The sequence below is a fragment of the Schistocerca americana genome, chromosome 3 (genome assembly GCF_021461395.2).
Source record: "Schistocerca americana isolate TAMUIC-IGC-003095 chromosome 3, iqSchAmer2.1, whole genome shotgun sequence".
In the NCBI taxonomy this organism is placed as follows: Eukaryota; Metazoa; Arthropoda; class Insecta; order Orthoptera; family Acrididae; genus Schistocerca; species Schistocerca americana.
Genome location: NC_060121.1, coordinates 529,809,852 through 529,823,199, shown reverse-complemented (window position 1 = coordinate 529,823,199; position 13,348 = coordinate 529,809,852).

The window sequence follows — 13,348 nt, the reverse complement described above, 5'->3', positions numbered from 1 at the left end:
GGATGTGCTTTTCACCATGGCATCCGGTGTCAGGTGGGGCCAAAGTGTCGTCCATTATCCATGTGGAGGGTAGGTGCTACGTGGTGTAATAATAGAAATATGATGGAAAGAGACCTGACCGACGGTGGAGCGATTGAATGAGGGGCCTATAGCGTTGTCAGCACGCACACATTCTTCCTTTAACGATGATGTGTATCTCTCAAGAGAAGACGTCGACCACATAGATTGACCAGCGAAAACTCCGAATTGACTTATACAACATTTCAGTCGGATAGTAATTTATTAATACCCTTAAAATTTAAGTAATTACGTCTGCTATGCACTAAAAAATTTGCGGAGGGTGACGAAGAGATGAGTACAGTAAGAATGTTCAAATGGATGTGGGTTGCAGCAGTTATTCATAGATGAAGAGGCTTGCACAGGATAGAGTAGCGTAGTGAGCTGCGTCAAACCAGTCTTAGAGTAGCGTGGTGAGCTGCGTCAAACCAGTCTTCGTACTCAAGACCGCAACAACGATAACATTTACTAGTCAGAGGAGATGTTTTACATCTGTTTCCTTCTTACGATTAAAAGAACTTGCGTGACCTGGTTCCACATACTTTCGGAAACTGCCAAAGGTTTATCTAATCCATGTTACTCAGAATCGCTTCTGCATTGCATGCAAAGTTAGACCAACGCGCTGTTAAGGAGATAGCTATAATATTTTGGAGCATAAATAAGTGTTTCAGGCAATGATCTTTAGCGACCATGACTGTGTGATCGATAAACGACAAACTGTAGTTTCAGCTTGTGTACTAACATGTTATAGACCAGCGGAAAGTGCACCTGTCAGAGCACAAAAATGGCGAATACGTCCCTCTTTAAAGACACTGACAGAAGAGTGGAGAATCAGCTGCCTCAACCCTCAGTTTACTTTCCTCCACAATAATTATGATATGAGAACATATTCACTCTCTTTTAACACAGAACGTTTGAAATATTTTTACTCAGTCTTTCTTTGTAATTAAGCCTTCATTCTCAGCATATCCCTCTCTGCCACTGTGTATATACGTCTCTCATCCGCTGTTCCCTTTTTCTCCCATTGGTTTACAGTATATCCCATTGTCGCTGTCTCCTCTTTCACGCTGACTCCTTGTGTTTTTCTTTTCCACTGCCGTCATTCCTTGTCAGCTCAAACATTCTGCGGGGTGTCCAACATACCTTTTCCCCTGCACCCACTTGTTTAAAATTTGGTCCAAAATGTACCCTCTTCTATAGCTATGTGTTGAAGTTCGACTCCCTGGGATGGTCCAGACGTCCCAAGCCTATGTATGGTCTCCATTCATCTCTTTCTTTCATTTCCACTGTCTCCTCTCTCTGTTGCTACCACTGCTTCTATCTCCCTCCATGTCTCTTTCCCTTTTACAGCCACTGTCTCTCACTGGCCATCAATACCTCCCCTCTCTTTGGTACCCGCTGCTGCTGTATTCATCTCTCTCTCTTTCTGTTTCACTACCACTTTCTCTCTCCCACCATCATTGTTTCCCCTCAGTTTCTCCCCCACTGGTACTGTCTCCTCTCACTTTCGCCGTTACTCTCTGTCTACTACTCTTTTTCAGCATGGAAACGGGCAAATATGTTCGCACGCCAAAATTTTTGCTGAGGAAGGCGGAATGGGAACTCATGCAGCTGGTTCCCCAAGTTTCTCTCATACTCAAAAAGAAAAATATTCATCTTTTTTTGTGCTCCGACATTTTCCGCTGATTCCCCAGTTCTGCTTGTATAAAACACATTCTGGAGGTCAACAAAGTTTTGACAGTTTATTTGTACACTTCAATACATCTATATACTTTGGCACTTATAAACAAGTAATAAGCACGCATGACATAACACTAAACACAGTATCGTTTGCTTTACATTTTTTCTGGATACTTTGGTCATCGACCACAATTCATCCAAAACGATCCGTTTTACGATTTGTAGCTTGAAGAGTAAAAATGTTAGAAGTATTTTACTGAATTTGCAGTCCTTCCAATCTCATATAATTTTTGGCAGTAATTACGATCTCTTCAGGCATGTTAAGACCCTTTTTAGCCCAGTTTTTGTCACAGAAGTACCACTTCGGACATATCTGTATACGCGGAAAATGTCCATTATACAGAGAGAGCGTGTTATAAAGTTTAATTCTTGGAAAAATGTTGACAATGAATATAGTTTGGTGACCTCAGAACGCTTAAGATGACCCTAGAATCTTTCCCACGAGTTCACTGCAGCAGTTAAATCTACATTTACGGGTCAGACCGGAATATTACTTGCATATTTTACCTGTATAAGTACGGCAAATTTGAACTTCTGGATCTCGTTAACAGATAATTGTATCGAAAAGAGTTTCACTTTTTGCGGAGAGTATCGTCTTATGGACACGCGGTAAGAATTTCAAGTGGTCAGCCCCACAATTGGTACTTTTTGTTCCCAAAAATCTTGGTCTTCCAGCGTTTTCTCAGAAACCACCACTGAACAAAAGATGATTTTATGAGTCATCTAAGGTGTACCCTGGCTCACGCCCAAAGCAAAAGACCCACAGATTTTCTCAATTTGCCTGGGCTGGACGAAGTGTACGATGTTTACATTTTGAGCCTGTACTATAGGACAGCTACAGTACGTCCGTTCTTCCGGTAGGTATACAAATGGTCACTAGGACAGGGGGTATCCAAAATGCTTGATCCATAACCTGTGTGAGTAACAAAGTCCGAGATATGACGCCCTGAAGAATCGAATATTAGCGCGCAGCCTTTTGGAATACACTCCTGGAAATTGAAATAAGAACACCGTGAATTCACTGTCCCAGGAAGGGGAAACTTTATTGACACAATCCTGGGGTCAGATACATCACATGATCACACTGACAGAACCACAGGCACATAGACACAGGCAACAGAGCATGCACAATGTCGGCACTAGTACAGTGTATATCCACCTTTCGCAGCAATGCAGGCTGCTATTCTCCCATGGAGATGATCGTAGAGATGCTGGATGTAGTCCTGTGGAACGGCTTGCCATGCCATTTCCACCTGGCGCCTCAGTTGGACCAGCGTTCGTGCTGGATGTGCAGACCGCGTGAGACGACGCTTCATCCAGTCCCAAACATGCTCAATGCGGGACAGATCCGGAGATCTTGCTGGCCAGGGTAGTTGACTTACACCTTCTAGAGCACGTTGGGTGGCACGGGATACATGCGGACGTGCATTGTCCTGTTGGAACAGCAAGTTCCCTTGCCGGTCTAGGAATGGTAGAACGATGGGTTCGATGACGGTTTGGATGTACCGTGCACTATTCAGTGTCCCCTCGACGATCACCAGTGGTGTACGGCCAGTGTAGGAGATCGCTCCCCACACCATGATGCCGGGTGTTGGCCCTGTGTGCCTCGGTCGTATGCAGTCCTGATTGTGGCGCACACCTGCACGGCGCCAAACACGCATACGACCATCATTGGCACCAAGGCAGAAGCGACTCTCATCGCTGAAGACGACACGTCTCCATTCGTCCCTCCATTCACGCCTGTCGCGACACCACTGGAGGCGGGCTGCACGATGTTGGGGCGTGAGCGGAAGACGGCCTAACGGTGTGCGGGACCGTAGCCCAGCTTCATGGAGACGGTTGCGAATGGTCCTCGCCGATACCCCAGGAGCAACAGTGTCCCTAATTTGCTGGAAAGTGGCGGTGCGGTCCCCTACGGCACTGCGTAGGATCCTACGGTCTTGGCGTGCATCCGTGCATCGCTGCGGTCCGGTCCCAGGTCGACGGGCACGTGCACCTTCCGCCGACCACTGACGACAACATCGATGTACTGTGGAGACCTCACGCCCCACGTGTTGAGCAATTCGGCGGTACGTCCACCCGGCCTCCCGCATGCCCACTATACGCCCTCGCTCAAAGTCCGTCAACTGCACATACGGTTCACGTCCACGCTGTCGCGGCATGCTACCAGTGTTAAAGACTGCGATGGAGCTCCGTATGCCACGGCAAACTGGCTGACACTGACGGCGGCGGTGCACAAATGCTGCGCAGCTAGCGCCATTCGACGGCCAACACCGCGGTTCCTGGTGTGTCCGCTGTGCCGTGCGTGTGATCATTGCTTGTACAGCCCTCTCGCAGTGTCCGGAGCAAGTATGGTGGGTCTGACACACCGGTGTCAATGTGTTCTTTTTTCCATTTCCAGGAGTGTATATTGGTACCGTGCACTGTCGTGGACGAACCGATTAGATTATTGCCAAGGAGGGAATAAGAGATTTCCCATCCTACAATCTATCGAGTGGTCAAAGAAATCGCAAAAAATTGGAAGGAGAGTTGCAGAGATTATTGGACTGTCTTCTGTTATCCGTTACCTGATCTGATCGTAGTCTTGTAAGTTATCGTATGTTACGTAGCAGAAGACACATTCCCTTTGTATTTCATTCTGTAAAGTTTACCTCGCTCAGTCTATATACTTTAATTACACGTACAACAGAATTTGCTGCTCGGATCGGTCTCAGTTATTTGGGTTAGTTCGAGAAGTGCTCGAATGTGCATCTTTCGTGGATACTCCGCCTGAATTACGGAAGAGTGTGGACTTACTCCACGTGAACAAGCTAGGGATATAACCTCGGCGGTTAGGGACATAGTAATTTCTGTTGTTTGTCGGTTCGTGCGTGGCACCGTGTTACTCATACCCAGAATTTTGTGATAATTTGCGTAATTACTGTTTTTTCCCCGTGTGCAATCAATCATATTTCGTGTTACCTATCATCGTAGTAGTTATTGGCAAGACTTCTTCGAAATTCGTCAGCACAAAGACTGGACGAATCTTTCTGTATCATCAGATAATTCGAATGCGACGCACACTCCTACATCACTTCATGGAATACTACGGAAGTCACCATGACCGGCGCATCACAAGAATATCAGTATTTAAAACTACAGAACGAGGATGTTTCCAAGCAATGCAGCGCACAGCCATAAATCTCTGAGATAAGGGAGGATTCTAGAACGTTTTCTAGCTATTGTAATAACCATGTCGTGATGGCTGTGAAAGTACCTAGTTCTATAGCGAGTACTGATCCTGTAACACTGCTTGAGAAAAATGTATACTGAGTTACGAGGACGTGGCCATTTAAGCTCTTATTACAAGGAAAGGACAACACACGGGCCGGCCGAAGTGGCCGTGCGGTTAAAGGCGCTGCAGTCTGGAACCGCAAGACCGCTACGGTCGCAGGTTCGAATCCTGCCTCGGGCATGGATGTTTGTGATGTCCTTAGGTTAGTTAGGTTTAACTAGTTCTAAGTTCTAGGGGACTAATGACCTCAGCAGTTGAGTCCCATAGTGCTCAGAGCCATTTGAACTATTTGACAACACACGATGAAATTCACCTTACGATTATCGAGAAAGTACTACACAGATCAAAGTCACCATTTGTGAGCAATATTGCAAATATTTGTAACAGTGATACCAACAGGGTTCAAATATAATTTTAGTCAGCTGAAAGTCAGAGTTTGTTAGCAAAATCTTGTTAGCAAGAAAACAAATAGTCGTCTTATGTCAGAATATAGTTCGTAGTCAATGGGCCCTTTGAACATCGCAAAAGTATATCTGTTGGTGAGTACAGTAATTTCCTACACTTAGTTCATATCAAAAAATCACGCAAGGTCCAAGTTTTAAATATGCCAATTACTATGTATTTCATTTTAAAAGTGGTCCAGAGAGGCTAGGAATATTAGGCACTTACAATTTAATGTCAGTAATAATGTTCTTTCTTTATCTATTCACACACCAAGCAGAACTTAAAGGTATTTTGTTGTGTAAATCGGAATATTCTACTGAAAAGTTTCAAATTGTATAGAGTACAGGATTCAGCTATATGTCAGGATAGTACATACCGTAAAAAAAGACGCAGAAATTTACACTAGAATGTTCGATAATACAAAATCATCTTTATGTGTAGAAATTACAATGGATGTTCCCATTATTGTTCTTACACCATGTTAAGGGTCCACCATTCCCTTTGAATCAGGGGACAAAATTACTCCTATCCACAGCTGATAAAAGCGTAATTTTCGGGCCAGACAAAGAAGCACCCACTGGGAAAATAGTACTAAATATTTCTATTCAAACTAGCTACACCCGGTGAACTTCGTTATAGCTGACCCGGCAAACGTTGTTTTGCCATATAAATTATCTCTAGTCTATAAGAATAATGTATACGTGTAACACAATGTATACGTGTAACACAATAGCCGTTGTTGGCGGGAACTCGTGACACAAACAATAATAACGGCCGAAAACTGTGTAGGGAGTGAGAAAAGGCTTAGGGGGAAGTATCGGCCACTATTAGTTCTAACGTTTCTACGGTGGATCGCACGGATTTAACAATTGCAGCCGATACACGGCTCGTCCATGAGCATACAAACATAGCGGAAATTTCGTGTCGAAACGTGTTCGCCATCATTATGAACAAGGCCAAGCGCACACGCATCGATTTTTATCGTACGTAAAAATATTGTACGATTAAATTCTTTTAGAGGAACAAAGGAGAGAGCCGGCCGGTGTGGCCGAGCGGTTCTAGGCGCTACAGTCCGGAACCGCGCGACCGCTACGGTCGCAGGTTCGAATCCTACTTCGGGCATGGATGTTTGTGATGTCCTTAGGTTAGTTAGGTTTAAGTAGTTCTAAGTTATAGGGGACTTATGACCTCAGCAGTTGAGTCCCATAGTGCTCAGAGCCATTTGAACAAAGGAGAGCAGAGGAACTTCTTTGTTCCACTAAAAGAATTTGATCGTACGATATATTTCCGTACGATAAAAATCTATGCGTGTGCGCTAGGCCTAAATGTCGATTTGGCGAACGACGCGTGCTACCTAGTTAAACTTCTCGGTCTAGTTACGTCGATTCAAAGAGGTATATTCGAGTTGTTGCTTTTGGTACGTTTTCTTCAGTTACCTATCTATCGAATAGAGAGACTACCACCGTTAGACACCTGGCGGGGAGAACTGATAAAGTGATAGTTGATCAGTTATCGACTGAGGCTGAAAATTATTAAATTACTAAAATCGCTATTAAAAATAGAGGTTGGTGGTAGAAGGTTGAAAATTTAGGGTTGTGTGTATTTTTAATGCCACATCATAAAGAAAACAAAAATAAGTTTTGTCCAAAAAATAAGAAAATAATTTTTGGGGTGGGCCACCCTTATCACCTAGGGGTATGAAAAGTAGATTACGACCGTTTCCCAGACGCACCGAATATACATGTATAATTACATCAGAATCGATCGAGCCGTTGATCAAGTGATAATTGATCAGTTATCGACTGGGGTTGAAAATTACTAAAATTACTAAAATCGCTATTAAAAAAATAGGGATTGGTGGTTGAAGGGTGAAAATTTAGAGTTGTGTGTATTTTTTAATGCCACATTATAAAAAAAATAAAAATAAAATGTTCTGTCCAAAAAATAAGAATTTTTTTTAGGTTGTCCACCCTTATCACTTAGGGGTATGGATAATAGATTACGACCTATTCTGAGACCTACCGAATAACATGTAAAATTTCATCAGAATCGATCGAGCCGTTTCGGTGGAGTGTGGCAACTAACACTGTGACACGAGAATTTTATATATAAGGATAGGCGATTTGTATTTAAATGGCTTCTTTAATTACGCAGTCACAGAAGCCGATAGTGCGAACCACGACGATTTCATCAACTTTGATCCGGTGATTGTTTTCTAAAGCATGCTCAGCTAAAGCACATTTTTCGGGGTAACGTAGGCTTCCTGCGTTGTTCCATGGTGTGTACTGTTTGTCTGTTTGTCTGACGTAAGACTGGCCACACTCGCAAGGTATCTTCTAGATACCAGGTGTTCTGACACCTGGTGCGTCTTTAAATGGTCTGGATTTTTGTCGGAGGTCTGAAGATCGATTTCATCTTCTGTCTTTTCAGCAGGCGGTTTATCTTGCCCGACACGGAGACACAGAACGGCAAGAAATTACAGATTAGTCTAAAACACACAACTGATAAATGCAATAGCAATTTTCAAGGTTATGGTCTTTGCAAAATATCATGTGACGACTGTGATAAAGAGTGTAATGGACAAACAGTTCGAAACTTTAACATCAGGTTTAAACAACAAACATCAGGCACTTCGCACATCCCGTAGTAAGTCGGTTTCTGGCCAACTTTTCTCGCACCACAACCATTCTGATGGACCTTTTACGAGTAATTTGAAAATTCTCCACAATGCACCAAAAGGACTTTTACTGACTACCTTGGAAGAACTAGAAATTTATGCTCATTATAAAAATAAATCTTTGTCCTTCTCGAACGAGCAGCTGGACGTCAGAGAAAGATATTTTTTCGACTTCTTTGATGAGTTACAACAGAAAGGTTTTGCTGTCTTGTTTTTTAATCTGAACAACCATTTATTTATTACCTTATATTTATAATTTTAATTTTTTATATTTTTTATTCCGCTTCTCGTACGCTTTTCAACTATTTTATCCAAAACGTAATTTAAGTTCCATGACTGATTATGGCACTGTTCAAATTTTTAACATTTGATCTGTCATTTAATGACTTTTAACATTCTGATTCAACGTTTCCTTGGTGCTTTTACGGCAATCTACAGATGAATATTGCTAATTTTTATGTAATATGGAACTTGATTTTAAAATTACGTACGTTTCTGTCGCCAGCCATCATGGCACAGCTGATCTCTACGTAGCATACTGCTTACACTTCATATTATATACTCTTCTCTCGCCAGTATTCATAGTGATTACTTCATAACGTTCTTCAGCGATTTTCATGCTCATCAACAGCTTTTCTTGCCTATGTGCTAGTACACTGTGGCCGCCAGCCGCTGTCGCATCTTTGACATCGTCCTCCACCAGAGCCCTGGATGGTGCATATCGATACTTTAACGCCGTATATATGGAAACCAACGCCTCATGTACATCTATCTCTGCTGTATCACACTCTACGAATTTTCTTCATATAGTCATAGAGATAATCTGTGCATTGAAAGATAATTTCGATTGGCTATTCCCCCAGTATATTCTCCTTTATCTTTTTAAATGTAATGTGACAAATTGCTTTATAAGGCAGATACTTATGTGAAGTCATGTAACTTTTTGATTAATTTTTGTACAGTTGTTTTATCTGTACATTATTTGTAATAATGTTTTCTACCTACCGTTACACGTACTGTGATAAGCGATGGGCAGAGCATCAAATACTTAACCCCTAGCCTGACTTTAACATAGTCCGACAGTAAAATCTTTGATATTTTCACATCTGATTGGCACTTCTGATTATTGTATGCTATGTATGAACTGTAGATTGCAGAAACTCCTGCCTAAAGGAAAATTAAACAGACCTTTGGAGAAAACAGAACCACCTGTATGAATATCAAGAGCTCAGATGGATAACCTGTCCTAAACAAAGAAGGGAAAGCAGAAAAGTGGAAGGAGTATACAGCAGGTCTATACAAGGGCGATGTACTTGAGGACAATATTATGGAAATGGAAGAGGATGTAGATGAATATGAAATGGGAGATATGACTCTGCGTGAAGGATTTGACGGAGCACTGAAAGACCTAAGTCGAAACAACATTCCATTAGAACTACTGATAACCTTTGGACAGCCAGTCACGTCAAAACTTTTCCACCTGGTGAGCAAGATGTATGAGACTGGCGAGATACCCCCAGACTTCAAGAAGAATATAATAATTCCAATCCCAAAGAAAGTTGGTGTCGACAGGTGTGAAAATTACCGATCTATCAGTTTAACAAGGCACGGTTGCAAAATAATAAGACAAATTCTTAGCAGACGGATGGAAGACTTGATAGAAGCCGACCTCGGGGAAAATCAGTTTGGATTCCGCAGAAATGTTGGAACTCGCGCCGCAGTACTGACCCTGCGACTTATCTTAGAAGATAGATTGAGGAAAGGCAAACCTACATTTCTAGCATTTGTAGACTTAGAGAAAGCTTTTGACAATGTTGACCGGAATACTCTCTTTCACATTCTGAAGGTGGCAGGTGTAAATTACTGGGAAAAACTCCTCCCGCACAGGTCATGAAGGCCCAAAGGTACCGCCTGGCCGCCGTGTAATCTTCAGCCCACAGGCGTTACTTGATGCGGATATGGAGGGGCATGTGGTCAGCACACCGCTCTCCCGGCCGTAAATCAGGTTCCGAGACCGGAGTCCCTACTTCTCACTCAATTAGCGCCTCAGTCTGCCTCACAAGGGCTGAGTGCACCCCGCTTGCCAACAGCGCTCGGCAGACCGGATGGCCACCCATCCAAGTGCTAGTCCAGCCCGACAGTGCTTAAATTCGGTGATCTGACGGGAGTCGGTGTTACCACCGCGGCAAGGCAAGGCTTGGCAAAATACAGGGGGTGAAAGGCTGTTTTCAATTTGTACAGAAACCAGATGGCAATCATAAGAGCCGAGGGGCATGAAAGGAAAGCAATGGTTGAGAAGGGAGTGAGGCAGGGTTGTAGCCTATCCCCGATGTTATTCAATCTGTATATTGAGCAAGCAGTAAAGGAAACAAAAGAAAAATTTGGAGTAGGAATTAAAATCCACGGAGAAAAATAAAAACTTTGAGGTTTGCCGACGACATTGTAATTCTGTCAGAGACAGCAAAGGACCTGGAAGAGCAGCTGAACGAAATGGACAGTTTCCTGAAAGTAGAATATCAGATGGAACATCAACAAAAGCAAAACGAGGATAATGGAATGTAGTCGAATTAAACCAGGTGATGCTGAGGGTATCAAATTAGGGAATGAGACACTTGAAGCAGTAAACGAGTTTTGTTATTTTGGGATCAAAATAACTGATGATGTTTGAAGCAGAGAGGATATAAAATGTAGACTGGCTATGGCAAGGAAAGCGGTTCTGACTAAGAGAAATTTGTTAACATCGAGTATAGATTTGAGTGTCAGGAAGTCTTTTCTGAAAGTATCTGTGTGGAGTGTAGCGATATACGGAAGTGAAATATTGACGATAAATTGTTTAGACAAGAAGAGAATAGAAGCTTGTGATACGTGGTGCTACAGAAGAATGCTCGAGAATAGATGGATAGATCGTGTAACTAATGAGAAGGTATTGAACGGAATTGGGGAGAAGAGGAATTTGTGGCACAACCTGACTAAAAGAAGGGATCGGTTGATAGGACATCAAGGGATCACCAATTTGCACTGGAGGGAAGCGTGAAGGGTAAAAATCATAGAGGGAGACCAATAGATGAATACGCTAAGCAGATTCATAAGGATGTAAGTTGCAGTAGTTATGCTGAGACGAAGAGGCTTGCACATGATGGAGTACCATGGAGAGCTGCATCAAACCAGTCTCTGGACTGATGACAACAACAACAACAACAACAACAACAGCAGCAGCAGCATGTAGGTCAGAACTGTATCTATTTGTGTCAGAGTGAATTTAACTTGGAACAACTTAGTTGTGAACCTACCTGCGATTTTTCAGCTATTTTATTTTTATGTACATTGGGGGTCGGGCTATTTTCAGTTCACTTAGATACATAGCATAGTTTATTACCAGAATAGGAATTTTCATGTGATTTAAGAACAATAAACTTTGTTTATTAAACTTTAGCCGTATATAAATGGAGCATGTTATTTAGATTTTCTGCATCTACAACAAAACTAAAGTCATTTTAAATTTGGTCTGTAAATCAGTGACAATTGGAGCGTTTTATCTACCTGTTATTAAAGTGACGGTATCTGCAAAAACGGTTATCTCCAGAGGACGAACCCAGTTGATTACTGCGGCCCCTGTCAGATTGGTGCACCAAAAGTAAGGCAGAATGGGAGATAGCAGAGTTAGCAGAAGTGCGATGATAAGCGGTTGCAAAATAAAATAAAAATCAAGACGTATTTTACCACAGAGGAAGAGAGAAGGGAGGAAACTGAAGTGTATGCTTTATTTTAAACAAAATTATAACAGTATCAGAGATATAGACGAATATCACATGAATGCGTAAAACTTTTTAGAAAAGAAGCTAACGGTGTTCCACGGAAATCAAACAAACCTTTGATCAACATGTTCACGTATTGTGGATAACATGTAAGACCTCTGAAAAGAGTTAGAGAAAGTGATAAATGATAGGAAATCCGAGTATACGTCCGAAAGGAGGATTTTGATTCAAAGTAGATAAAACAGAAGCATTACATATGATGGAATGAAATAGGTCATTCATTCGAAGAATTCATGGAAAGAATATAATGGTTGTTTCTAACATTTGTCTGCAGAAGAGAACAAGTAGCAAATTCTTGTCAAGGGTCGAATAAATCAAACAATAACGAAATTGTAGGAGGCTGACGGTCCTATACCACTTTAGAATTTCAACCGGTGAAATATCAGTGGGATGCAGAGTAAAAATAGACACAAAGCATGAATGAAAAATAGTGGTCCGATTTAGTAAAAGCGAGAATGTATTTAAGAGTGGGTACCACTAACACAGTATGCCGGAAAATGAATATAATGGTAAAGAAGACAATGGGGTGGTTATTAAACAAGGTACTTGTAAAAACAGCACGGGATGTTGTAAGTATAACGTAAGACAAATGGTGTGTCTTTCAGAACATATGGGACAGCCATGTATGGAAGATCGTCGAAGGACCTGGTTCAAATGGTTCAAATGGCTCTGAGCACTATGCGACTTAACTTCTGAGGTCATCAGTCGCCTAGAACTTAGAACTAATTAAACCTAACTAACCTAAGGAAATCACACACATCCATGCCCGAGGCAGGATTCGAACCCGCGACCATAGCGGTCACGCGGTTCCAGACTGAAGCGTCGAGAACCGCACGGCCACACCGGCCGGCGAAGGACCTGGTATTCAGGAACAACTGATTTACGTTAGTCTCCAACAGAAGACGCTCCAGACGATTCCTATTTTACGCACTCGCAGTATGTCGTACAAATTGTTCTCATGTGGATCCAAGCGGACACTCGGCTCCTTTCAAGACAGTGTTAGCGACAGTACGGCGCAGTATCAACAGCCTCAAGAAAGCATTATGACCGTATATATAGTCACCGCCAGGAAGAACCAACCGAAGATTCTGCAAGTGGTTGTAGCTGTCGTTCATTGGATTCCGGCCGAGACCAGGGTTAAGGAGAGATCAGTGCAATTGAACACTATTCACACGTACAGTCTTCAGACTGAAGTTAAGTAGTATTAACATTTCGATAAATAAGTTATTGTAAGTTACTGACAATCTATGTTGTCATAATTTTGCGATAGATGTTGCTCAAACCTATTTGATCCTGTGATGATGCTGTGTAGTTGCTGCTTGCAAGCAAGGCACCTCATAA